This window comes from Schistocerca serialis, chromosome 3 (assembly GCF_023864345.2).
Source record: "Schistocerca serialis cubense isolate TAMUIC-IGC-003099 chromosome 3, iqSchSeri2.2, whole genome shotgun sequence".
NCBI lineage: Eukaryota > Metazoa > Arthropoda > Insecta > Orthoptera > Acrididae > Schistocerca > Schistocerca serialis.
This window is the reverse complement of record NC_064640.1, coordinates 305,004,615-305,030,763: the sequence shown is the minus strand read 5'-3', so window position 1 is coordinate 305,030,763 and position 26,149 is coordinate 305,004,615.

Genomic DNA, 26,149 nt, shown 5'->3' with positions numbered 1-26,149 from the left:
TTTTATCAGAAATCTGTTCAACACTCTCTCGCACTGAAGGTGCTTAGCGGGCCGGTGTGGCCGAGCGGTTCTAGGCGCTTTAGTCTGGAACCGCGCGACCGCTACGGTCGCAGGTTCGAATCCTGCCTCGGGCATGGCTGTGTGTGATGTCCTTAGGTTAGTTAGGTTTAAGTTGTTCTAAGTTCTAGGGGACTGATGATCTCAGATGTTAAGTCCCATAGTGCTCAGAGCCATTTGAACCATTTGAAGGTGCTTATGCTGTCACAAATCTGGTCTCGTTTATAATATTGTGCACTGGGAAAGGTGAGGGATCTACGTTGCTGCATCTGTAGTTCGTCTGCTTGAACAGTGATTGAAATTCGTACCCCATGTTGTTACTTGGACCGAATCGATATGAATTAATGAACCGCGCTTCAGTTCCTCAATGGTCACTCTCTCCATTACATCTCAGCAAAAATTCTTCGCGGGAAAGCAGGGGGAACAAAGCAGACAAAAACATCTCTTGTATGCACAAAAATCAATTTCTTTAAAAATAAAACATCCTCTAAAATGTGGCACACGCAAATTAATTTACGGCACACGCAAGCATCCTCACCTTAACTATTTCCAAGAACGAACTGGTAGCTTGCTGGCGGTGCAATTCGACACAACGTGGGTGATCGACACCAACGGCTAATTTTCTTTTTGTACTTACCTCACTGTTCATTCTTGTTTTCAATCTATATAATTATTCATACGCACAACCTATTATTTACCAATAAGTTGGGGCATGGAGCCTCGTCTAGGTTGCTGCATGCAAATGCGGATAGTCATGAATCAAGAGATCCGTGCAAAAAATTGACGAATTTACCAAAAAATTACATCACATGGTTAGAGCCTCAAGTAACTCACACAAGACACAATCATATCCTAGCAGGTTTCACACGGAATCATTGTCTAAATTTCTCATCAGCAGTTACGACCATGTGTCAAGCTAACTATGCGGGGTGAGGCCCTATGTTACTTTAGCAAGACTAGTAAGAAATTTAAAATTGTAAAACACTAGTGCTAAAAGTGGAACTATATGATTTTTGATACTTTTGCTGCTCTTGTGTGCTGAAGACACTAACTGATTGCATTACTACAAACGGATAACCTGAGCCCCCATGATCACCTCTGGAAAAGGAACCCTAACTGAAGATTTTAATTTTACAGGCAAAATTTCTAAAAAAATGAATGGTCGTAACGACATGCTAACTACTTCCATCCTGAATAAGAGCAGATTAATAAAAATGTAATAAATTAGCCCTCATCCACAAAGAATTTGGTGTCAAAGGCGGAGATCGCCCTTGATTCTGTCCGCTCAGTTCAACAGCTTCCCCCAGGGTATCCCTGTCATGGCGGCCTTCACCGGTCGTTCTCCTCCGCCATGGAGGGGACGAGAACCTGTTATCATGTTGCCTATCCCTGGCAAACAGGTGCATCATCGCTGCCTTTACTCCAAATTTATGTTGGCGCTAACCAGCCTGCAGGGTGACCACATCTCTGCCTTGATGTCTTCCAAGACAAGATCCTTGACACAGGATTATTCGCATAGCAGAGCGCAGAAAATGCCGTTAGATCGTGTGGAAGAAAATTCGCCAATTTGTAGCTACAACTTACTCATGAAGTGCACATTTCAAATAATACATGTGAGCAATGGAGCTAAATAGCTTTGAACCGATAGTTCATTTGTACCAAATGATTATCCACAGCAGTTTTGCATTGCAGAAAATCCTTAAGTTTGTATTGTATATGAATGAACCGTCTTGCGAAAGTGATGGTGCTTTCAGCTGCAACAACAGCTATGCCTGCGTTGATGAAAACGATCCAGTAGAGGATTTAGTTTAAATATTAGCTGTTACGCCTGCGGCTGCACTCGTGTATCAGCAGTTTTGTTATGATGAGTGATGCTGAGTGAGTAAGCTACTGTACATGCAATAACATTAGCTGCACTCAACGTGGCTGTTCGGGTAAGCATAGCTCGTGATGTACGCCCCCTCTCCCTCCCAGTCTCAACACACGATTTGCGCACATGCGCAGCGTCGCTGCCGACCAGTGCCTACATATGGGCATGGACAGACGGAAAGATTGAATAAGCACTGTATCCATTACTTTGAGTCGTATCAAGTAGCACATATCAATCAATAAAAGCATTTTCACAAATGTGATGAAAATTAAAAGTCAAAGAGGTCCGCCCGGGTGGCCGTGCGGTGTAACGCACGGCTTTCCGGGCGGGAAGGAGAGCTTGGTCTCCGGCACGAATCCGCCCGGCGGCTTTGTGTCGAGGTCCAGTGAACCGACCAGTCTGTGGATGGTTTTTAGGCGGTTTTCCATCTGCTCGGCGAATGCGGGCTGGTTCCCCTTATTCCGCCTCAGTTACACTATGTCGGCAAACAAGTTCTCCACGCACGCGTACACCACCATTACTCTACCACGCAAAACATAGGCCTTAGACTCGTCTGGTGTGAGACGCTCCCTGGGGGGTTCACCGGGGGCCGAACCGCACAATAGCCCTGGGTTCGGTGTGGGGCGGAGGAGGGGTGAAAGTGGAATGCGGTAGTCATCGTGTGGTTGTGGACCACTGCGGCTGCGGCGGGGCGGAGCCTCTCCGTCGTTTCTAGGTCCCCTGTTAACATACGTACTATACATACAATACAAAAGTCAAAGAGTAAATGACTTTTTGAAAGAGTAAATATTTTTCCCTAATTCGCATAATATTCTTTAAATCAATAAATATCTTGGATTATGACACTTTCTAAAACAGCCTATACTCTTCCTCAGGATTCAAGCTATCTCCATAGCAAATTTCATCGAAATTAGTTCAGTTGGTTAGTTGAGGAAACATAACGTACACAGTTACTTTCGCATTTATAATATTAGTGTAGATAAAACTTTCGATTACCATATCTTTTTTCCGTGATCCGATTTTGATGAAATAAAGCCTTTACCGTGTCCCAGGCTATGTTCAAGTTACCTGTGAAAACACCATGAAAATTCGTCTGGTAGTTTTGGAGATTAGTGAGTTCAAACAGACAGACAAGACGGTTTCAGTAAAACTTTAAATCAGAATATCTTTTTTTTCGTCATCCGATTTTGAGGAACTACAGCAGTAGTCATCGAACAGCGGCCAGCGAATCATGTATTCGTGCGGCCCGCGTTCGTATTTTCATTCTGTTCCCGTTGGTCCATTTCTTGCGCCCTGTCCCCCAGCATATTTCCGGAACTGGTCGAAGGATGGGAGGCAACGTCGTCACCGCTCTGATGTTGGACAGTTGTCACCTCCACTTCTGCCTTCCGGTCACCAAAAGGAGAGTTCAAGTTATCGTCGCTGTGTAATTCCTGCATCGTCATCTCGGTATCTGTTGAATTCACTGGTCTCAGGTCGATACTGTCGTTGTCGTCCACTGTCCTCTCGGGACTATGGCTATCGTCAGCAGAAGTCAGTCGACGCTTCTTTCTTCTCTTCGGTGAACGCTGTTTCCGTTGCCTTGCTTCCGCATCGGCTGTTTGGGTTGCGTATCCTCCGTCTTGGTCCTGGCCTATCACGCTCTCGGTGGAAGCACTGGCAGCCCCCACGGATGAACCTGGAGCGGCCGTCAGCTGCATCTCTTGTGTGGTGTCCTGTGTCTGCTGTGGTGGAACCGTTGGTCGGAGTTCCAGTCCGTTGGTGTCCATGTTCTCTATAGGGGGCAGCTGCTGGTGCCCATCGGAAATCTCCGAAATCTCCCTCACATCGCCTCTCAGGGCTTCCACAAAGGTCAACGGTAAGACAGACATCTGCTGTGGCGCCTAAACGTCATCATGTAGAGTTTGCACTAAACGTCGCTGGAGGCATTCCGAGCGGACGTGGCCTTCTTTCCCGCACCCCGAGCAAGTGCGAGGTTGCCCATCATAGATTATAATCGCTCGACAAACCTCCTATGTACAAATAAGAGGGGACGTGCTTTCGCAGTTCTATCTGTATTTGTCTCACCCCATTTAAAACGGGGTACGTGGTAAAACTCGTCCATTTTTCGGCCACATGGGACAGAACTGTACCGTATGGTCGAAAGGCGCCGGTAACAAGTTCAGACGGGACCTCAAACGGAAGTTCGAAGACTCGTATAGTGCGGATCCCCATTCCCGCGTGATCGACTGTAACCGCACCAACATTCCCGTCGGCATGACAGAAACGATACCCGTTCGGTAATCGTTGTAGAAGTCTTTCGCAAGCAGCCTCGTCAACAAGCTTGACATAGACGACGCTAGAAACGATCGATAAATTGATTCCCATGATATCCTGAGGATCGATTTTGACCTCTTCTCTTAAGAAACGTTCAATCTCGTGTGCCTTTGGTCATGTGTAGTCGTTCGCAAAACTGAACTTCAAAGTCGTTTTTGGCCGGCCGCTGGTGGCCGAGCGGTTCTGGCGCTACAGTCTGGAACCGCGCGACCGCTACGGTCGCAGGTTCGAATCCTGCCTGGGGCATGGATGTGTCTGTTGTCCTTAGGTTAGTTAGGTTTAAGTAGTTCTAAGTTCTAGGGGACTTATGACCTCAGCAGTTGAGTCCCATAGTGCTCAGAGCCATTCAAAGTCGTTTTTCTGTACGAGTGTGCCATCTCGTTCCAGACTCACAACACCGCACACGCGAAGCTGCTCCGGTGTAAACAAACAGGCGCGCGCACCACAGCGCAGCCGGCAGGCAACACGGTCCGCACTGTGTCACTGCCGAAGGCAGACTGCGCCTTAGACCGCTTGGCTAATCCCTCGCCGCCCAATTTCTTCTGTATCCATTGCTTACTATGATAATAAAGGTTAATTCTGTGAAAAATTTCAAAATTATAATTTTTTCATGTGGTTGGTGTGGTGTCACTGCCAGACACCACACTTGCTAGGTGGTAGCCTTTAAATCGGCCGCGGTCCGTTAGTATACGTCGGACCCGCGTGTCGCCTCTATCAGTGATTGCAGACCGAGCGCCGCCACACGGCAGGTCTAGAGAGACTTCCCAGCACTCGCCCCAGTTGTACAACCGACTTTGCTAGCGATGGTTCACTGACAAATTACGCTCTCATTTGCTGAGACGATAGCTAGCATAGCCTTCAGCTACGTCATTTGCTACGACCTAGCAAGGCGCCATTACCAGTTACTATTGATACTGAATCATGTACCGTCAAGAGCGACGTTCACCATTAATGGATTAAAGTTAAGTATTCCACCAGCTACGTCCGTTTTTTCTAAATTCTAAATTCCTTGTCCTGTTCCAGACCTCACGCCAGCCTGCATGAGCTAAAACGCGTGCCTTTCGGCTTCCTCTAGTACCATGGTGTTGGCTCTCCAGCCAACCACAACATTGGCGACGAGGCAATACCGCGTTCTTAACTATACTGCCCTTCTTTACTTGTGTAATGGCTTCGCCATCATCTCCAGATGTACTGTCCGAATTTTATCGCTTACAGAATAAGCGGACGCAGGCATTACTGGATGCCCTCGTACAGCTCATCTAGGGTCAACGTGCAATGCAAAACGACGCGGCAGCCGCCGCTACACCGCTAATGCAGCCACAACACGCAGTTGCACCAACTTTTCATCCTTTTGATGCTGCACTGGAAATCTGGACGGAGTGTTCACGCCAATTTGGATTCCATCTCGCCGCCTACAGAATTCAAGGTAACGAGCGGCAGCCATTTTTGTTGTCTTCGGTCGGCGTAAAAACGTACCGTGTGATAGTCAAATTATTTCCCCGACACGACGTAGCAACTCTGTCCTACGACGAAATTTTGTCTGCATTAGATGCATATTTCAAAGAATCAGTCAATGTAGTTGCCAAATGGTATACCTTCTTTCGTACAAAACGTACAGCAGGTCAGACTAATCGGGAGTGGGTTGCAACTTTGCAAGGCCTTACTAGGGATTGTGCTTTTGAGTGTCAATGTGGACTCCCTCATTCAGATACTATGGTACGTGATGCAATTGCACAGAACGTTTCTGATGTTCGTATAAGGGAAAAGATTTTGAAAATAGTCAATCCCTCCCTTCAACAAGTGATGGACATATTGGATCGGCAGGACACACATGACTTTGCTCAGGACTCATTTGCAACTTCGCTACCCACGTGTCAGGTTAACCAGCCCGCCGGGCGAGCTGCACGGAACAGTAAACAGCCCTCGCGCTCGGCCGTGCCGCTGCCGCCAGGCTCTCAGCCACGTGTACCACGCCGGCAAGCAAATGCAGTGCTAAAATCATGCCCGCGGTGTGCTACTAGACATTCACGTGAGAATTGCCCATCACGCCAAGCTATTTGCTTTTACTGTAATAAAAATGGACATGTTCAGTGTGTTTGCCAGAAAAAGCTCAGATTGGAAACTCAACATCATTCCAGGCCCTTTGCTTCGCGCCGGATTCGGAATCGAACCAATGATACTCTGGCTCGCGAAACTTCACCCATGGAAATTCATATAGTTCATTCCACTCCGCCCAGAGCCACTCTCTCTAACAGTGACTGTGTTCGTCCCACAAATAGTGTGCGTCGACATTGCCGGAACTCCCGTCAAGTCGCAAGTGATTTTGTACCAGTGTCAGTTCACGTTGCACGAGACAATCGCTCTTGTCGTCAGCAGGGCAATAAACTTTTTGTGGACTTGGACATTAATGGCAAAGTGATACCATTCCAGCTCAATACCGGGGCTGCAGTTCCACTGATCAATCAAGACACTTACAAACTGCTGGGCACACCTCCGTTGCGTGCCGCAACTGTTAAGTTAACTAGCTATTCAGGTCAAGCGATCCCTGTGTTAGGACAGTGCAGCCTTCTTGCAACATACAAAGGACAAACAAAACTTGTGTCATTTTACGTCCTTCGTTCTTCTTCTGCAGTGACCTTGTTTGGTTTCGATTTATTTCAGTTATTTAACTTGTCTATAGTAAATCAGGTCCTATCAGTGAACCAGACTGTGCCTTCAGACAGTGTTTCTCGTCTATGTGAAGAATTTGCAGACATTTTTGTTCCGGGCCTCAGTTGCGCTAAGAACTATAAAGCACATTTGGAACTGAAAGTAAACGCGCAACCAAAATTTTTCAGAGCGCGCAATGTTCCCCACGCAATGCGTGATGAGGTCGCAAAAACATTACACGATTTGGAATCACAAGGTGTAATTGAACGTGTGCAGGCTTCTCTCTGGGCATCACCCTTAGTAATTTTGCCAAAACCTTCCGGAAAATTGAGACTTTGTGTGGACTTCAAGGCAACAGTGAATCCACAACTAGTGACTGCAACTTTTCCTTTACCACACCCGGAAGATCTTTTTGACAAATTGTGCCCGGGTAAATATTTTTCGAAGTTGGACCTAGCAGATGCGTACTTGCAAATACAGATGGACGAAGAATCCCAGCGCGTTTTGGTGGTTAACATGCATCTTGGTTTGTATCGATTCAAATTACTGCCATTCGGGTGTGCATTAGCCCCTGCATTGATTCAGCAATATCTACAAACTGTGTGTGCCTCGGTGCCTACTGCAGCAAACTATCTGGACGGTATTGTGATCTCCGGAAAGGCGGAAGACGAACATTTGGCCAATCTCGCAATATTATTTCAGGTCTTGCGACAAAATGGTCTTCGCTTGCGGAAGGACAAATGTGTGTTTTTTGCTCGTGACTTGCCCTACCTGGGACATGTACTCAATGCCCAAGGCATACATCCCAGTCCCGAGCACCTCCGTGCCATACAAGACTTGCCTTCGCCGCAGAATTTGAAGCAGCTACAGAGTGTGCTGGGAAAAATTAACTATTATCACAGATATGTGCCGCATGCCTCTTCCATTTCAGCTCCGCTTCATCGCTTGCGCCGTAAAGGTGTTCCGTTCGTCTGGACGATGGAATGCGAACGCGCCTTTCGCCAGATGAAATCTGCGTTGCTTTCCAATACTAGCCTCACGCCATTCGATCCCCAGAAGCCCCTTTTGTTGATGGTGGATGCATCGGATTTCGGAATCGGTGCTGTGCTTGCGCACAAAGATGGATCACACGATCGTCCTATTGCCTTTGCGTCCAAATTGCTCTCGTCTGCGCAAAGAAATTATTCACAGATCGAGAAAGAAGCATTGGCTCTCCTATTTGGTGTTACAAATTTTCATGATTTCTTGTACGGTCGTTACTTTACCATCATCACAGACCACAAACCTTTGACATCGCTTTTTCATCCGACTAAGCCTGTACCTGCAAGTACAGCGCAGAAATTCATTCGCTGGTCTATTTTCCTCTCACAGTACCGCTACGATATCTTGTAACGGTCCACTGCTAAGAACGGAAACGCCGATGCGTTGTCCCGTTTGCCTGTTGCTGAGGATAGAGCATTCGATTCCTCCGAACTTACTTGCATGTTCATTGATTCGGAAACCGATGACGTGATCGAATCGTTTCCGATTGATTTTCGTTGTGTAGTTACAGCCACAGCTGCCGACCCTGTCCTTGCTACCGTTCTGCGTTTTGTTGCTACGCAATGGCCCTTGTCAAAGTCACGGATCGGGGACCCGTTGGTTCGCCGATTTTTTGCTCACCAGGAGAGACTTTTTGTATGACGTGGTGTTTTGCTGTTGCGTTCTGATAATGATCAGTCCAGGGTCGTGGTCCCACGTTCGTTACAGTCCTCTGCCTTACAGCTTCTCCACCAAGGACATTGGGGTATAGTGAGAACGAAATAACTTGCTCGTCAGCACTGTACTTGGTTCGAAATCGATGCCGCGATTATGAATATGTGCTCTTCTTGCATGGTGTGTGCCAAACAACAATCAGCACCACTGCGGACATTCTTTCCATGGCCAAAAGCCACTTCCCCTTGGCAACGCTTACACATCGATTTTGCTGGTCCATTCTGGAATGGTCGATGGTTGGTTGTGGTAGGTTCATTCAGTAATTTTCGTTTGGTTGTCCAGATGTCTTCCACAACGTCATCTGCCACCATCCAAAAGTTATCTGCTATCTTTTGCATTGAATGTCTTCCACAGACTATTGTTTCCGACAATGGCCCACAATTCATGTCCGCAGAATTTCAGTCATTTTGCAAGTCCAATGGTATTCAACAACTGACGTCCGCGCCGTTTTCGCCACAGTCAAACGGTGCCGCTGAACGATTGGTCAGGACTTTCAAGTCACAGATGTTGAAGTTGAAAGAGTCGCATTCTCGGGAGGACGCGTTATTGCTCTTTTTGTCCTCGTATCGCTCTCAGCCCCGAGATGGTCGCTCGCTGGCTGAGTTGCTCCACGGTCGCCCTCATCGAACCTTGATGTCTTTGCTACATCCGCCGCATCAGGTTCCTGTGCAGCGGCAGACACCTGCTTTTGCCCCAGGCGACGTTGTCTACTACCGCCACTATCGAGGTTCACGGCCTTGGCTCGAAGGGCGCATTCTTTGCTGCCTCGGCCGCGCTATGTATCTGGTTTTGGGGGCCTCTGGTGAGGTGCGACGGCATCTCAATCAGCTGCGCCCCTGTCGTCGCACGGGATCTGCCGCTCCCCGTCTGCTTTCAGCGACGGTGCCGTCCGGTCAGCGCCCTGGGGACCCATCTACTGGCTCGACTCGGCCCCAGGTGTTACCGACGCTGCCTTCCATTTTGCCCCATGGCGACGCGCCGCCGCCGCCGCCGCCGCCGCCGCCACCGCCGCCTGTTCTCCCGCGGGCGACGCCCGCAGTGGACGCGTCGCTGCAACCGCCGGGCGCCTCCCTGGGTCACGCGCCACCTATCGCTTCCCGTGACCAGTTGTCCTCCGACATGGAACTCTTGCCCGCTCCGGACCGTATGTCGTCTTCGCCTGTCGGGTGCCCTGGCCCGATGGAGGTCGACCCTTCGGCCCCTCCTGTCTCTCTGCGGGCGCATACACCGCATGTTGGCGTGCACCCTGGAGCAGGTTTGGGAGTGCTGTCGGCGTGTGGCACCATCCAACTGAGCGGGGGTGACGTAAAGATCGCGTGTATGTAATTGGCGAAGAAGGCGGCCCGGGTTCTCGGGTTCGATTCCCGGCGGGATCAGGGATTTTCTCTGCCTCGTGATGACTGTGTGTTGTGTGCTGTACTTAGGTTAGTTAGGTTTAAGTAGTTCTAAGTTTTAGGGTACTGATGACCATAGATGTTAAGTCCGATAGTGCTCAGAGCCATTTTTTGAAGAAGGCACGGTAGCGCGGTCGGTGCTCGACTTCATTGTGGGCGGTTTGTAAGTACTGGCAGAAATCAAGGCGTGATTTGTCGCCATCATTATACATGTAGGTGATCGTCCATCCCTTGACTCATACAATTGCATGATTTTTGGTGGCGGGGAAATAAGTATCCTCAGGAAGGATGAAAGACCATGGGTCAATCGAGTCCGGTGGAATGCGGAGGTAACAAGCAACGAACTGTCGGCCAAGTTTCTAGACGTCACTGGTGGCAGCACAAGTCAGTTGGTGGACATCGTCATACATGAGGTGGCAAATGAAACAAAGTGGAGAGTCCGTTAGTCCGATGGCGTGAAGACGTTGATTTGTTGCGAATTTTCCACATGAGACGTGATACCACGTTGCCCGGACGTTGGTGGGAAGAAAAGGCTGGTAGATATGACGCCAAACCGTGGGCCACCGCTTGGACGGATGTCTGAGTTCGATATTGTTGCTGGATATGGATCGAAGCAGTGGGGTGTAAAATCGAGGAGAACGCCTGGTCGGTACGTGTGTGTGAGCGTAACTGAAGTCAACGATGAAATCAGGAATGTGCGTCAGATGGTACTTGATGTGTCCAACTGGTACTGGTGGCGTTATGGTCGTGGGCACAAGAATTTCCAGCAAGCTGCGTGTAAGGGAGGTGCCCCCATGCCACTGCTTGTGCATGGTGGACATGTACAAGGACGCCGCTCGGAGTCGCACATTGACAAGGCCGAGGCCTCCCGCTAGCGGGGGAAGGGTGAGCATGTCGTAGCGGACCTTGAAGAGCGTACCGGCCGTAAGAAAGTATCCGAAAGCAGCCTGGAGGCTGCGTCCAATAATTGATGGCAGTGGGAGGACCTGTGCGATGTGGACCATTCTGGACGCCACATGTTGATTGAGGTATTGGACACGTTATAAGAAATCGAATCGGCGGAGAAGATTTTGTCGCAGCGTCGTGCGGATAGTTTGGAGTGCACACCGAAAATTGAAGGCAGCGGAGCGATGCACGGGGGAGGTGAAAATGATACCAAGATATCGTAGTTCTTGTACACATGGGAAAGGTGCTAAGTCGTCGTGTGACAGGCCGCGTCCAATGGACATCGCCGCGGACTTAGCCACATTCATGTTACTGCCCGCTGCAGTTCCGTACGTTGATATCAAATCAAGTACCATTTGTATTTCACTCCGTGAGCGGTCCAATAGGAGGAGGTCGTCCGCATACGCACGACATCGAAAACTGTGCTGTCGCAAAGTGAGACCAGAAAGGTGGCTCGTCTGACGCCCGATGAGTGGCTCCAGGCTTACAGCATAGAGTAGGGCCGAAAGTGGGCAGCCTTGCCTTACGGAACGCCGGATCGCCACTGGTCCCACCACGCGGTCATTAACCTGAATCAGCGATTCGGCGGTGCCGTACAGGCGCCGGATGACATCGATAAAAAAAACCATGCAGTTCATCACTGAGAACAGAAAACGATGCCGCACTTTGTCGAATACGCTGTCAAAATCAATGGAAACCACCGCGGCGCGGAGTCTGCACGCCGCTGCCAGTGCAATTAAATCGCGACATTCTCCTGTGGCCGTTTGTATATTAACTGCGCCACCTGGAGTTGTCTGTTCCGGGGATAGAATGCTAGGCAGGACCTTGCGGCATCGCGTCGCCAGTGAGCGTGTAAAAATTTCATAGTCTGCGTTAAGCAGAGTCAGGGGACGGTAATGTGTTGTCGTCACACACGGTGTCGGTTTGTGGATGGGTATAATAAGTCCCGTGACAAAGGACGGCGGTACGGCGTTCCCCAGCGTCTTCAGTTCATGAAACGTCGTCATTGACCGTGACGCCATTAGTGTGAGGAAGGCGCGGTAAAATTCTATCGGCAATCCGTCGACACCAGGTGACTTATTCAGAGCACCGTTGTTGATTGCATCTTGGACTTCGTCACGCGTAATTGGCTCCATCAGCTCGTCCGCTTCGTCACTGGCGAGGATGCGGGTTACGTGTGGTAACACAGACTCCTCAGCGTGGTTTTTGGTATTCTCCTCCTGGTAAATTGTGCGGTAGTGGTCGACAAAGGCACTGACGATTTCGGCCTGGCAAGCTACGTGCTGGGCGCGACATGTGTTGGTCTCGGTGGTGAGTCGTTGTCGTCGATGTTTCCTATCGGAGGCGATATGATGCATGGTCGGATGTTCATGTTCCGCCGAATCTTGACATCGGGTTCGCACCATAGCCCCCTGTAGTCTACTGCGTGTCAACGTTACAATTTGCGCCTTAATCCTGCTGCGTTCCCCCTGGGTGTCGAGGGTGGGCGGTTGGGCGTCCAGGTCGCAGAGAACGGCGTAGAAATAGTCGGTAGTGTGCCGGCGCCACGTAGCAACTTCCTTGCCATACTGAATCAAAGTACGTCGAATGACAGGTTTGGCACATTCCAGCCACCAGGTCAAGGTCGTGCAGTACTTAGGTAAGAGACGTTCACAGGTGGCCCATGTCTCGGTAACACGTTGAAGACATTCGGGATCATGAAGATGGGAGGTGTTTAGCTTCCACGGTGCACGACTACGCCAGACCACTTGCTGGGAGAGGAGAATGTTGCAGATGTAGCCACAGTGGTCTGAAAAGGCCAAGGGCCAAAGTTCTGCACCTTGGACTGCAGGTGTGAGTTTCCGAGAGACATTAATCCTATCAAGGCGGCTCACGGAGTGACTCGTCTGATAAGTATGTCCAGGCGCGTCGCCGTGCCTAACTTCCCAAGTGCCGTGGAACAACAGATCTTGGACGACAAGACGCAGTTCTTGACAGGTGTTGTAGTGGGGTACTTGATCCTTAGGGTGCAAGACACAATTAAAAGCCGGCCGGAGTGGCCGTGCGTTTCTAGGCGCTACAGTCTGGAGCCGAGCGACCGCTACGGTCGCAGGTTCGAATCCTGCCTCGGGCATGGATGTGTGTGATGTCCTTAGGTTAGTTAGGTTTAATTACTTCTACGTTCTAGGCGACTGATGACCTCAGAAGTTCAAAGTCGCATAGACCTCAGAGCCATTTGAACCATTTGAACCACAATTAAAATCACCCCCAAGTAAGTAATGATCGCAGCGTCCAAGAAACAAAGGGGCGATTTACTCTAAACAGAAGAGTGCCCTGTAGCGTCTGTGAGCGGCATTATAAGCGGCGTAACGAGGCTTCCGTCTGGGGTAACACTGTCCCCAGAGTGTGGTCCAGGCCTTCATCGACGTCCTCACTCGCCATTGAAGGCGCTGTCGTTGTGATGGTCTTACGTTCCACTTCAGTCGTAGGGGCGGAGGACGTCTCGGCGGCAGTCGCAACGGTGGAGTCCATTAGTTCAGGAGCACCTGGGCGAGCCGGTAGAGAAGGCATCGACACAGCCACAGTCGGCGTCATGTTGTCGTCATTCGTATCGTCATGCAGGTTCTCCGAGGCCTCGTCGAGTCGGACGGCCTCTGGAGCATCAGGGAGGGGGGGAAGGGGTGATCCGTCTCTTTCCGAGACCGTACGGCGCCTCCTCTCGCGCGTCTTAGGTGAACATTGTTTGCGGGTTCGTCCCTCTGTGCCGGAAGACGGAAGGGAGTCGCGGCGCTCTGGGAGGAAGGCCGTCGCGGGAACGTCAAGTGAAGGGGCGTCCATATGATTGGGCGGATGGGGATCGCAAGTCGTCGCTGTTGGTAGTGGCGCCGGAGTTGCGCCAGGCTGTGAGCGCCACGTGTCGACCCCGGCGGTAACCGTGGCAGCAGGAAGGGTCACCGGTACATGGTCCGACGGGCGGCGGCCGGTGGGAGAAGTAGAGAGTGCCGATGCGTAGGTGATCGGTAAAACCGTCGTCGGAGCCGGAGGTGCCACGGTAGCAGCTGGCAATTGGGTGATTCGTCGCCGAAGACACTCAGATCAGAGGTGGCCTTCTTTGCCGCACGCGAAACAGGTCTTAGGTTGGCCGTCGTATATGACAGCACCGCGGCACCCGTTAATTTGCAGGTAAGATGGTGCGTGGCGATGGAGATCGATGGTGATCTGTCGTACACCCTTAAGAATGGGGTACGTTTGGAATTGCGCCCAGCGTTCGGCAGTGGGGCCACGTACAGTGCCATAGGGGTGGAAAACCGCGATAACGTCTTCCGCCGGGAGCTCGAACGGGAGTTCGAAAACTCGTATGGCGCGCATTCCCAAGCCTGCATGGTCGACAGTGACCGCACCGACATTGCCGTCGGCATGGCAAAAGCGTAATCCATAGTTGGTGTCACGAAGTATTATTTCACATACCGCGTCATTGACGATTTTGACGTGCACCGTACTGCTTAATATGGACAAATGGATTGCTTAAGATGTCGGAAGCTGAGATCTTAGCAACGTCGCGTAGGAAGCGTTTCACTTCCAAGGCCTTTGGTCGTGCGTAGTGCGGTGTCACCGCCAGACACCACACTTGCTAGGTGGTAGCTTTAAATTGGCCGCGGTCCATTAGTACATGTTGGACCCGCGTGTCGCCACTGTGTGATCGCAGACCGAGCGCCACCACAAGGCAGGTCTCGAGATACGGACGAGCACTCACCCCAGTTGTACGGACGACATTGCTAGCGACTACACGGACGAAGCATCGCTCATTAGCCGAGCAGATAGTTAGAATAGCCTTCAGCTAAGTCAAAGTCTACGACCTAGCAAGGCGCCATAGCAATTGATAGTTTGATAGTTATCGTATGAAATTTCTCATCAAGAACGCTGTATACAAATGGTGGATTAAAGTTAAGTATTCCAGCAGCTACGTACTTTTCTTTATAGCATTCATAAGTATCCTGTTTCAGACCATCAAGTCCGCCTGCTTGCTTAATGGCCGCCTCCCTTAAATAATGTGCGTAGTGTTGGCAATCTGTCAACACTACAGATGACGACGAGGATTACAAGAGGATTTCGCGTTCGTATTGCTCTAATTCATGGCGCCGACGTTACAAACCGCCTTCTTTCTCTTTGATCGATTTACTTGTGTCATGGCTTCGCCACAATCTCCCGATGTACTGTCCGAATTTTATCGCTTGCAGAATCAGCAGACGCAGGCGTTATTGGATGCCCTTGGTCAGCTCGTCCAGGGTCAACGTGCACTGCACACCGATGCGGCAGCCGCCGCTCCACCGCTACCGCAGCCACAACATGCAGTTGCACCGCCGTTTCGCAACTTTGACGCGGCGCAAGAATCATGGACCGAGTGGTCACGCCAGTTTGGATTTCATCTCGCCGCCTACAGAATTCAAGGTAACGAGCGGCAGCCTCATTTATTGTCGTGTGTAGGGGTGCAAACGTACCGTGTGATAGTGAAATTATTTCCCCGACGCGACGTAGCGACTCTGTCCTATGAAGAAATTTTGTCGGCATTGGACGCCTATTTCAAAGAAACAGTCAATGTCGTTGCAAAAAGGTATACTTTCTTTCGTACAAAACGTACGGCCGGTCAAACTAATAGGGAGTGGGTTGCAACATTGCAAGGTCTTACAAGGGATTGTGCTTTTGAGTGTGAATGTGGACTCCCTTATTCAGATACAATGGTACGTGATGCAATAGCACAGAACGTTTCTGATGTTCGCATACGGGAGCAGATTTTGAAACTCGTCAATCCCTCCCTTCAGCAAGTGATAGACATATTAGATAGACAAGACACACCTGACTTTCCTCAGGAATCATTTGCAACTTCGCCAGCCGTGTGTAACATTAACCGACCCGCCGGGCGCGCTGCACGGCCCGGTAAACTGCCCTCGCACACGTCCGCGCAGCTGCCACCACGCTCTAAACCAGGTGTGCTGCGCCAGCATACAAATGCAATGAAATCATGCCCGCGGTATGCAACTAGACATTTGCGTGAAAATTGCCCGTCACGCACAAGCTATTTGCTTTTACTGTAATAAGAAAGGACATGTTCAAAGTGTTTGCCAGAAAAAGCTCAGATCAGACACTCTTAATCATTCCAGGCCCTTTGCTTAACGCCGGAATCGAACCAAGGACACTCAGGCTCGTGGACCTTCGCCAATGGACATTCATGTAGTTAATTCCACTTCGTCCAGTGCCACTGTCTCTAACTGTGACTGTGTTAGTCCCACAAATACTGTGCGTCGACGTCGCCGGAAATCACGTCAATTAGCAAGTGATCCTGTACCTGTATCAGTTCAAATTGCACGAGACAGTCGCTCTTGTCGTCAGCAGGACAGTAAACTTTTTGTAGATTTGGACTTTAATGGCAAAATCATACCATTCCAGCTCGATACCGGAGCTGCAGTTTCATTGCTCAATCACAACACGTACAAACAACTGGGCACACCTTCATTGCGTGCTGCAAATGTTCAGTTACAAACATATTCAGGACAGCAGATCCCTGTGTTAGGACAGTGCAGCCTTCTTGCAACATACAAGGGACAAACAAAACTTGTGTCATCTTACGTTCTTCGTTCTTCTACTGCAGTGAACTTGTTTGGTTTAGATTTATTTCAGTTGTTTAACATGTCTATAGTCAATCAGGTCCTATCAGTGAATCAGACTGTGCCTTCAGACAGTGTTTCTCGGCTATGTGAGGAATTTGCAGACATTTTTGCACCGGGGCTTGGTTGCGCTAAGAACTCTGAAGCACATTTGGAACTGAAAGTAAACGCGCAACCTCAATTTTTCCGAGCGCGCAATGTTCCTCACGCCTTGCGTGATGAGGTCGCAAGAACATTAAACGATTTCGAATCACAAGGTGTGAGTGAATGTGCGCAATGCCTCTTCCATTTCAGCTCCACTTCATCGCTTACGCCGTACAGGTGTTCCGTTCGTCTGGACGACGGAATGCGAACGCGCCTTTCGCCAGTTGAAATCGGCGTTGCTTTCAAATACTTGCTTTACGCCATTCGATCCCCAGAAACCCCTTTTGTTGATGGTAGATGCATCGGATTTCGGGATCGGTGCTGTGCTTGCGCACAAAGTTGGCTTGCATGATCGCCCTATTGCCTTTGCGTCAAAATTGCTCTCATCTGCGCAAAGAAATTACTCTCGTGTTTGGTTTACTAAGTTCCATGATTTCTTGTATGGTCGTCACTTTACCATCATCACAGACCACAAACCTTTGACGTCGCTTTTTCATCCGTACAAGCCTGTACCTCCACGTACAGCGCAGAAATTCATTCGCTGGTCTATTTTCCTCTTGCAGTACCGCTACGATATCTTGTATCGGTCCACTGCTAAGCACAGAAACGCCGATGCGTTGTCCCGTTTGCCTGTTGCTGAGGATAGAGCATTCGATTCTTCCGAACTTGCTTGCATGTTCATTGATTCCGAAACCGATGAAGTGGTCGAATCGTTTCCGATTGATTTTCGTCGTGTAGCTACAGCCACAGCTGCTGACCCGGTCCTTGCTACCGTTTTGCGTTTTGTTGCTACGCAATGGCCTTTGTCAAAGTCTCGGATCGAGGATCCGTTGGTTCGCCGACTTTTTGCTCATAAGGAGAGACTTTTTGTACGACGTGGTGTTTTGTTGTTGCGTTCTGATAATGATCAGTCCAGAGTCGTGGTCCCACGTTCGTTACAGTCCTCTGTTTTACGGCTTCTTCACCAAGGACATTGGGGTATAGTGCGAACGAAACAACTTGCTCGTCAGCACTGTACTTGGTTCGGAATCGATGCTGTGATTACGAATATGTGTTCTTCTTGCATGGCGTGTGCCGAACAACAATCCGCACCACCGCAGAAAGTCTTTGCATGGCCAAAAGCCATTTCCCCTTGGCAACGCTTGCACATCGATTTTGCTGGTCCATTCTGGAATGCTCGAAGGTTGGTTCTGGTAGACGCCTTCAGTAATTTTCCTTTTCTTGTCCGGATGTCTTCCACGACGTCCTCTGCCACCTTCCAAGCGTTGTCTGCTATCTTTTGCATTGAAGGTCTTCCGCAGACTATTGTTTCCGACAATGGCCCACAATTCATGTCCGCAGAATTTCAGTCATTCTGCCAGGCCAATGGTATTCAACATCTGACATCCGCGCCATTTTCGCCTCAGTCAAATGGTGCCACTGAACGATTGGTCCGGACTTTCAAGTCACAGATGTTGAAGTTGAAAGAGTCGCATTCTCGGGAGGACGCGTTGTTGCTCTTTTTGTCATCGTATCGCTCTCACCCCCGAGATGGTCGCTCGCCAGCTGAGTTGCTCCACGGTCGTCCTCATCGAACCTTGATGTCTTTGCTGCATCCGCCGCATCAGGTTCCTGTGCAGCGGCAGACTTCTGCTTTTGCTCCAGGCGACGTTGTATTCTATCGCAACTATCGAGGGGGCCTCTGGTGAGGTGCGTCGGCATCTCAATCAGCTGCGCCTCTGTCGTCGCACGGGTTCTGCCGCTCCCCGTCTGCTTTCAGCGACGGGCCGTCCGGTCAGCGCCCTGGGGACCCATCTACTGGCACGGCTCATCCCCAGGTGTTACCGACGATGCCTTCCATTTTGCCCCATGGCGACGCGCCGCCGCAGCCGCCGCCGCCGCCGCCTGTTCTCCCGCCGGCGCCGCCCGCATTCGACGCTTCGCTGCAGCCGCCAAGCGCCTCCCTGGGTCACGCGCCGCCGATCGCTTCCCGTGACCAGCTGTCCTCCGCCATGGAACTCTTGCCCGCTCCGGACCACATGACGTCATCGCGCGTCGGGTACCCCGACGCAATGGAGGTCGACCCTTCGGCCACTCCTGTCTCTTTACGGGCGCATACACCGCATGTTGACGTGCACCCTGGACTAGGTTTTCAGGCGTTTCCTAGATCCCCTCGGACCGAATGGCCGGGTGCGGGTGGCACAGCCTCGCCTGTTGTTAGGCTCCCCACCTCATCGCATACGTCAACATGGGGTCCTCCCCACGGCGGGCGGAAGCCTTATACCACGACCGTTCGCCGATTTGCTGGGGAGGAATGTGGTGTCACCGCCAGACACCACACTTGCTAGGTGGTAGCTTTAAATCGGCCGCGGTCCATTAGTACATGTTGGACCCGCGTGTCGCCACTGTGTGATCGCAGACCGAGCGCCACCACAAGGCAGGTCTCGGGATACGGACGAGCACTCGCCCCAGTTGTACAGACGACATTGCTAGCGACTACACGGACGAGGCATCGCTCATTAGCCGAGCAGATAGTTAGAATAGCCTTCAGCTAAGTCAAAGTCTACGACCTAGCAAGGCGCCATAGCAATTGATAGTTTGATAGTTATCGTATGAAATGTCTCATCAAGAATGCTGTATACAAATGGTGGATTAAAGTTAAGTGTTCCAGCAGCTACGTACTATTCTTTATAGCATTCATAAGTATCCTGTTTCAGACCATCAAGTCCGCCTGCTTGCTTAATGGCCGCCTCCCTTAAATAATGTGCGTAGTGTTGGCAATCTGTCAACACTACACGTAGTCGTTGCAGAAGGTGAATCGTAGTGGTGATTTTCTAAAACGGTTGGCCATGGTTCTAGTACGCGTAAGTGACGGGCGCTGAAATGTAAACAACAGCGAGCGCGCGCGCTCCGCAGGCGGAAACAGCAGCACGTCCGCACTGCACGGCTGCGAAAGCCGGACTGATCCTCTAGACCACTACGGTAACAAACAGTTACAGACCCTGGTAAATGATATCAGTTCCCACTACAACGTGTTACTGCGATAGTTTAATTCGAAAGTAGAGCAAAAACTAAAGAAATTATTCTCTAGTGGTAAACTCTGGACATGATACTGGAAATGGCAGAGGTCATGCTTTAGGAAAATTGTTCGAGAACAAAAAAGAAGTTTGGTTCTAAACACATTCTTCCTGAGGAAATAAAGCAGAAAGCGGACGTCGGATGGGTCAATTGGAGCTAATGGAAATGATTGTTTGACCAGTTCATTCAGATGGGCGCCAAGCTATTTACACGTCAAAGAAAAGATCTTATAGTGTGCATAAAATCTTGAGAAAGAGATGATAGCAATGCGGTACAGAACTGTATGGTTGAGGTAGTAAAACGTTGTTGGTAGTCTGTGCACTGAAGCATTGCAAATAAGCATAAACAACTTGGTAAAATCGGTACTCATGTGACAGAATGTGCTAACTAATATTTTCCAAAACGCCGCGAATGAAAACGGGGTTTTTTCGAGGCTCATAGTTCGGGTTCAATTGGTGATAGAAAGTTATGGTCAAGTGTTTCGCATAACCTTTGGGCTAGACACCCCTGCAGCTTAGGCAAATGGAGCAAATCGGTTGGTTCTTTTTGCGTTACATGTGGCCTATGACGTGCCGTAAGGGACTTATGAATGCACCATTTAGTTCATGGGCGGTTCCTGAGAAAACACGAAAGCGTGGTTTTTAGGCACCAAAACCGAGCCGAGGATTCCAAGATGGCTATGTACAGTAAATGGCTGAATTTTTTTACGATATATTCCTAATATTTCGATCTCGAATAAACCTAAAAATTTTCTTGATATTTTGATATTTTTATCTGTTTCCGAGATAAAGAGGTTCAAGGGTACCCTACTTATGCATGTAAAATACGCACGTAAGGTCTGGTATGCAGTGGAAACGTACTTCATAAAGTGACGTAGCAAGGAGAAATATGCTGTAAAGTGTCTCGATTGTCATCAGAAGGGTTCTGGAAACCGCCTTGAGGTAGTATAAAAGCACATCCAAAATATTTATGCACGTAAAATCAGGTCTGAGGTGTAATATTAGTTTTGAGTTATTTCAGTTTCACATAAGTAAACAACCAAAATTTTACTGACCTATAAAGTTCTCTACGTATGAGTGGCATGCTCTGCTATAGCAGAGAAAAGAAGACGACCGGCACAAAAATGCTCCTATCGGAGCACGAAAAAGATTCAAAATTATTCAAATGGCTCTAAGCACTATGGGACTTAACATCTGAGGTCATCAGTCCCCTAGAACTTAGAACTACTTAAACCTAACTAACCTAAGGACATCACACACATCCATGCCCGAGGCAGGATTCGAACCTGCGACCGTAGCGGTCGCGCGGTTCCAGACTGAAGCGACGAAAAAGATTAATATGCTCCTGTTTCAAAGGACTCTGAAAAGTTGGGCACCAGCTGCCTCATTTACCTTCCTCAGCACCTTTAAAAATTTTTCCAAAGATTTTGGCATGTGAATATATTCCCACTTTTTTATGCTCAGAGAGAAGAAGATAGCGCCAGTGGGGAAGAGAAGGAAAAGTAATAAATACTGGAAGACAAGGCCGGCCAGAGTGGCAGAGCGGTTCTAGGCACTACAGTCTGGTACCGCGCGACCGCTACGGTCGCAGGTTCGAATCCTGCCTCGGGCATGGATGTGTGTGATGTCCTTAGGTTAGTTAGGTCTAAGTAGTTCTAAGTTCTAGGGGACTGATGACCACAGCAGTTAAGTCCCATAGTGCTCAGAGCCATTTGAACTGGAAGACAGTGCACAGTGGTTGTGGTACACAAAGAGCGAAAGAGACAATGGCACTGTGAAAGAGAGGGACACAGTGGCAGTGAAACATACTTGACAGTGAAGAACAGTGCCACGAAGAGAGTGAAGCAGACAGTGGGAATTGAAGGGGAATAAAGAGAATTAAAAAGTGGAAGTCGGTGAGAGCCAGTGATAATGAGACGGAGTCTACGACAATGACAACGAAGAAGAGAGAGATAGCGACAGTGCGAAGAGACAAAAGCAGTGTGAAGAATGAATGAGATAGCAGTAGTAAGAGAGAGAGCGTGGGAGATAGTGACAGTGCGAGGATACAGTATTAATAGGACAGAACGAAGACTGTGGCTGTGAGACAGGGGGCAGTGACAGACAGAGACACAAAGAGATAATTATTAATGATAATTAAATGAATTAGTGAGAGAGAATGGGCAAGTGTGATTGGATAGGTATGAGCGACTTACAGCGATGGACTAGTGGGTGTGAGCGAATTACAGTTAGGGGAGCTTGTGGGAGTAATATGTGAGTTGCATGTTAAAAAAGAGAGCGAATATGTTCGCATGCCAAAATTTTTGGGAAAATTTATAAAGGTGGTGAGGAAAGAGAATTAGGCAGCTGGTACCTCACTTTTCAGACTGAGTCTTTTAAAGCAACTGCGTATTGGCCCTTTTTGTGCTGCAGTAGGATCGTTTTTCCACTGGTATTTATTATGCATGACTTACTTGGGAACACAGATATTAACAGCATGCTCACAGAGCTCTCAGTGGGCTCTGCCAGAGTGTCAATAGTGACACGTCTTATATGGGATCACAAAACCTGTACGAAAGAGAGTGTGGACCAGTTCTTACCTACGGCGAGATGAAAACGATTAATGACTCCCGAAGCGACATCGGTGCTCTGAGCAGAAGCTCGTAGCAGCGAAGTCGTGCGAGGCCGGCTCAGGGCGTGGCAACCAGCTCAACCCGTGAGTGACAGCTACCTCTCGTCTCAAATCATCGGGATGGGAAGATCAGCAGTGGCGTCAGAAGCAGAGTGAGGACCAGGCGGCTATGTAGGATATTGGCTGGACTGCGTTCTTGAAGCAGCAGTGACTAGTGAGACATCTTGACTCCTGCGGAACAGCTTGGTTCTCCAAGCGTTCTTTTGCAATGCTCCAACCAAACTCTGCTCTCCAAAAAATGTTTTGCCGTGATCCATGGCTTACCCACAACGGTTCACCAGTTGTACACTGTCCATACAGTGGAGTAAGGTGTTACAACTCGTGGTTTGTACGAAGTCTCCTTAGTGTCACTTTGAGCATCGGTCGAACGAATTCCAAGAGAACCATTCCATAATTGGAATTTTGCTGCCACTTGTTCCTAGACCGGTGAAGGTTCTTTTACCTAAAGCCACGTCATCGACCCACTCCTCTGGTGTATATCTTCCACACGACCTTTGTCATTTCCCAGCGACGGATGTTTACTTTGTCCAAGTGTATGACGTAGAGCTTAACAGCGAAGAGTGCTCAACCAAGTCATTTGCTAACAAACAGCTACAGGAAAGATCACAGGTAGACCCTGTCTTGCTGTAGCACTATATCTTCCTTTCCCACTAATTACACTACTGGCCATTAAAATTGCTACACCAAGAAGAAATGCAGATGATAAACGGGTGTTCATTGGACAAATATATTATGCTAGAACTGACATGTGATTACATTTTCACGCAATTTGGGTGCATAGATCCTGAGAAATCAGTACCCAGAACAACCACCTCTGGCCGTAATAACGGCCTTGATACGCCTGGGCATTGAGTCAAACAGAGCTTGGATGGCGTGTACAGGTACAGCTGCCCATGCAGCTTCAACACAATATCACAGTTCATCAACAATAGTGACTGGCGTATTGTGACGAGCCAGTTGCTAGGCCACCATTGACCAGAAGTATTCAGTTGGTGAGAGATCTGGAGAATGTGCGGGCCAGGGCAGCAGTCGAACATTTTCTGTATCCAGAAAGGCCCGTACAGGGCCAGCAACATGCGGTCGTGCATTATCCTTCTGGAATGTAGGGTCTCGCAGGGATTGAAAGAAGGGTAGAGTCACGGGTCGTAACACATCTGACATGTAACGTTCACTGTTCAAAGCGCCGTCAATGCGAACAAGAGGTGACCGAGACGTGTAACCAATGGCACCCCATACCATCACGCCGGGTGATACGCCAGTATGGCGATGACGAATGCACGCCTCCAATGTGCGTTCACCGTGATGTCGGCAAACACGGATGCGACCATCACGATGCTGTAAACAGAACCTGGATTCATCCGAAAAAATGACGTTTTGCCATTCGTGCACCCAGGTTCGTCGTTGAGTACACCATCGCAGGCTCTCCTGCCTGTGATGCAGCGTCAAGGGTAACCGCAACTATGGTCTCCGAGCTGATAGTAAATGCTGCTGTAAACGTCGTCGAACTGTTCGTGCAGATGGTTGTTGTCCCCATCTGTTTCCTCAGGGATCGAGACGTGGCTTCACGATCCGTTACAGCCATGCGGATAAGATTCCTGTCATCTCGACTGCAAGTGATACAAGGCCGTTGGGATCCAGCAAGGCGTTCCATATTACCCTCCTCAACCACCGATTCCATATTCTGCTAACAGTCATTGGATCTTGACCAACGCGAGCAGCAATGTCGCGATACGATAAACCTCAATCGCGATAGGCTACAATCCGACCTTTATCAAAGTCGGAAACGTGATGGTACGCATTTCTCCTCCTTACACGAGGCATCACAACAACGTTTCACCAGGCAACACCGGTCAACTACCGTTTGTATATGAAACTTTCCTCATGTCAGCATGTGGTAGGTGTCGCCACCGGCGCCAACCTTGTGTGAACGCTCTGAAAAGCTAATCATTAGCATGTCACAGCATCTTCTTCCTGTCGGTTAAATTTCGCGTCTGTAACACGTCATCTTCGTGGTGTAGCAATTTTAATGGCCAGTAGTGTACTATTGTGGAACCGAATCGTATGCAGTTCCTCCAACAGTCACTGGAATCAAATATTAAATCCTTCACCCTACATTTGACGCCATGTATACACTTTTCTGTCGCGCAAGCAGGGAATATCTACGTAGTCAGCACTTTCCCTAAACCAACGATTCTATAGACGTAGGTATTTTGCAGTCATGACTAATTAAATTGATGCTTCAACAATATTAACACCTGTCACCACCCTCCTTCTTTGTAGTTCTGATTGTTATATTCTTCTAGTAGTCTGAGAGTATATCGCCTGCCTCATGTATCTTGCATACCATAGGGAATAGTTTTGTCATTTTTGCCTCCCCAAGGTTCTCAATAATTCTGAGGGAGTGTCGTCTACTTCAGATACTTTGTTTTGACTAACGCCTTTCAGAAGTTTGCGACATGATGATAGTAAAATGCACCATAATTTGAAAAATTGTGGAACTGGTGACTAGCGAGCTTCAGTTGCACGGGATTTCCGGAATGTCTATCTGTTCGTCTCGAATGTATCACACTTTAAATTTTGCAGCTCGACAATGAGTGCTGAATTACAATGAAAAAATTTAATGTCAATCACAAAAATGAACACAACTGTGTTTATATTGTGATCGCAGTCTCTTTGAATTTTTTGAACGAAGCTTTCGCCATGACGTGCACTATTTACTGTAATTTCCACAACTGTAGATTCGACTTGTAAGTCATTCGCAAGTGGTTAATATGCTGAAAACTGAGCAGCTGTCAATATTATAAAGGAAGTAAAAGTGAGCTCAAATTCATTTTATTTATTCTACTAATGTTGACAACTGGTGTCTTTTCAGCACATTAACCACTTGGACAGAACTGAGAAGTCGAAATCACAATTGCAGGAATTTGTAATACATAGTGTAGTTCATAGCAAAAATGTTATCCTTCAAATACTTAAATAAAAAGGAGAAGTAAGTTTTACCTTCTCTTACTTGGTGTACATCATACTCACACAAACTCTCAAATGAAGGGAGCGGACTGAATGACTCGTATGCATTTTCCTTGTGATTCCATTTATTTCTTTACTATCAGGACCAGCAAGTTCACAAGTTTCGTCAAACCGGCTACTTGCACGAGTGCTAGTGCAGGAGAGTCAAGGTAAACTTTATATTGCGTTTTTAATAACGTCATGATTACGTGATGGTACACTGTGCTACGTTTTTGAACAGATCTTGAGGAGAGGAAGTGGATTACTGAACAAAAAATATGGGTTGCTATTTAAATGAGTCGTACTGTTGTTCATCTATTCGTAACAAACGAAGTTCCAAGAAAAGCACTCTGCTAGTTTATGTCCGCTGGTAGCTAACCAACATTTGATTGACGCATGTTTTATTTTGCTTCTGAACAAAACGTTATTTATGGTGGTCTAGATTAATGGAACACCTGCAGATTTATTCACTTACCTGCAAATACTCGTTTCAGCTCTACGGTGTGTTAATGAACACGAGATATAAGGTCACAATAATATTCTAGTACAAGTTTCTTTTTAAATTCATCACATTTTACAGCACCACGTGCTTTCCCGTATTCATTGTGGTGTCACATTCAACAAGTTCACACGCAATAACGTAG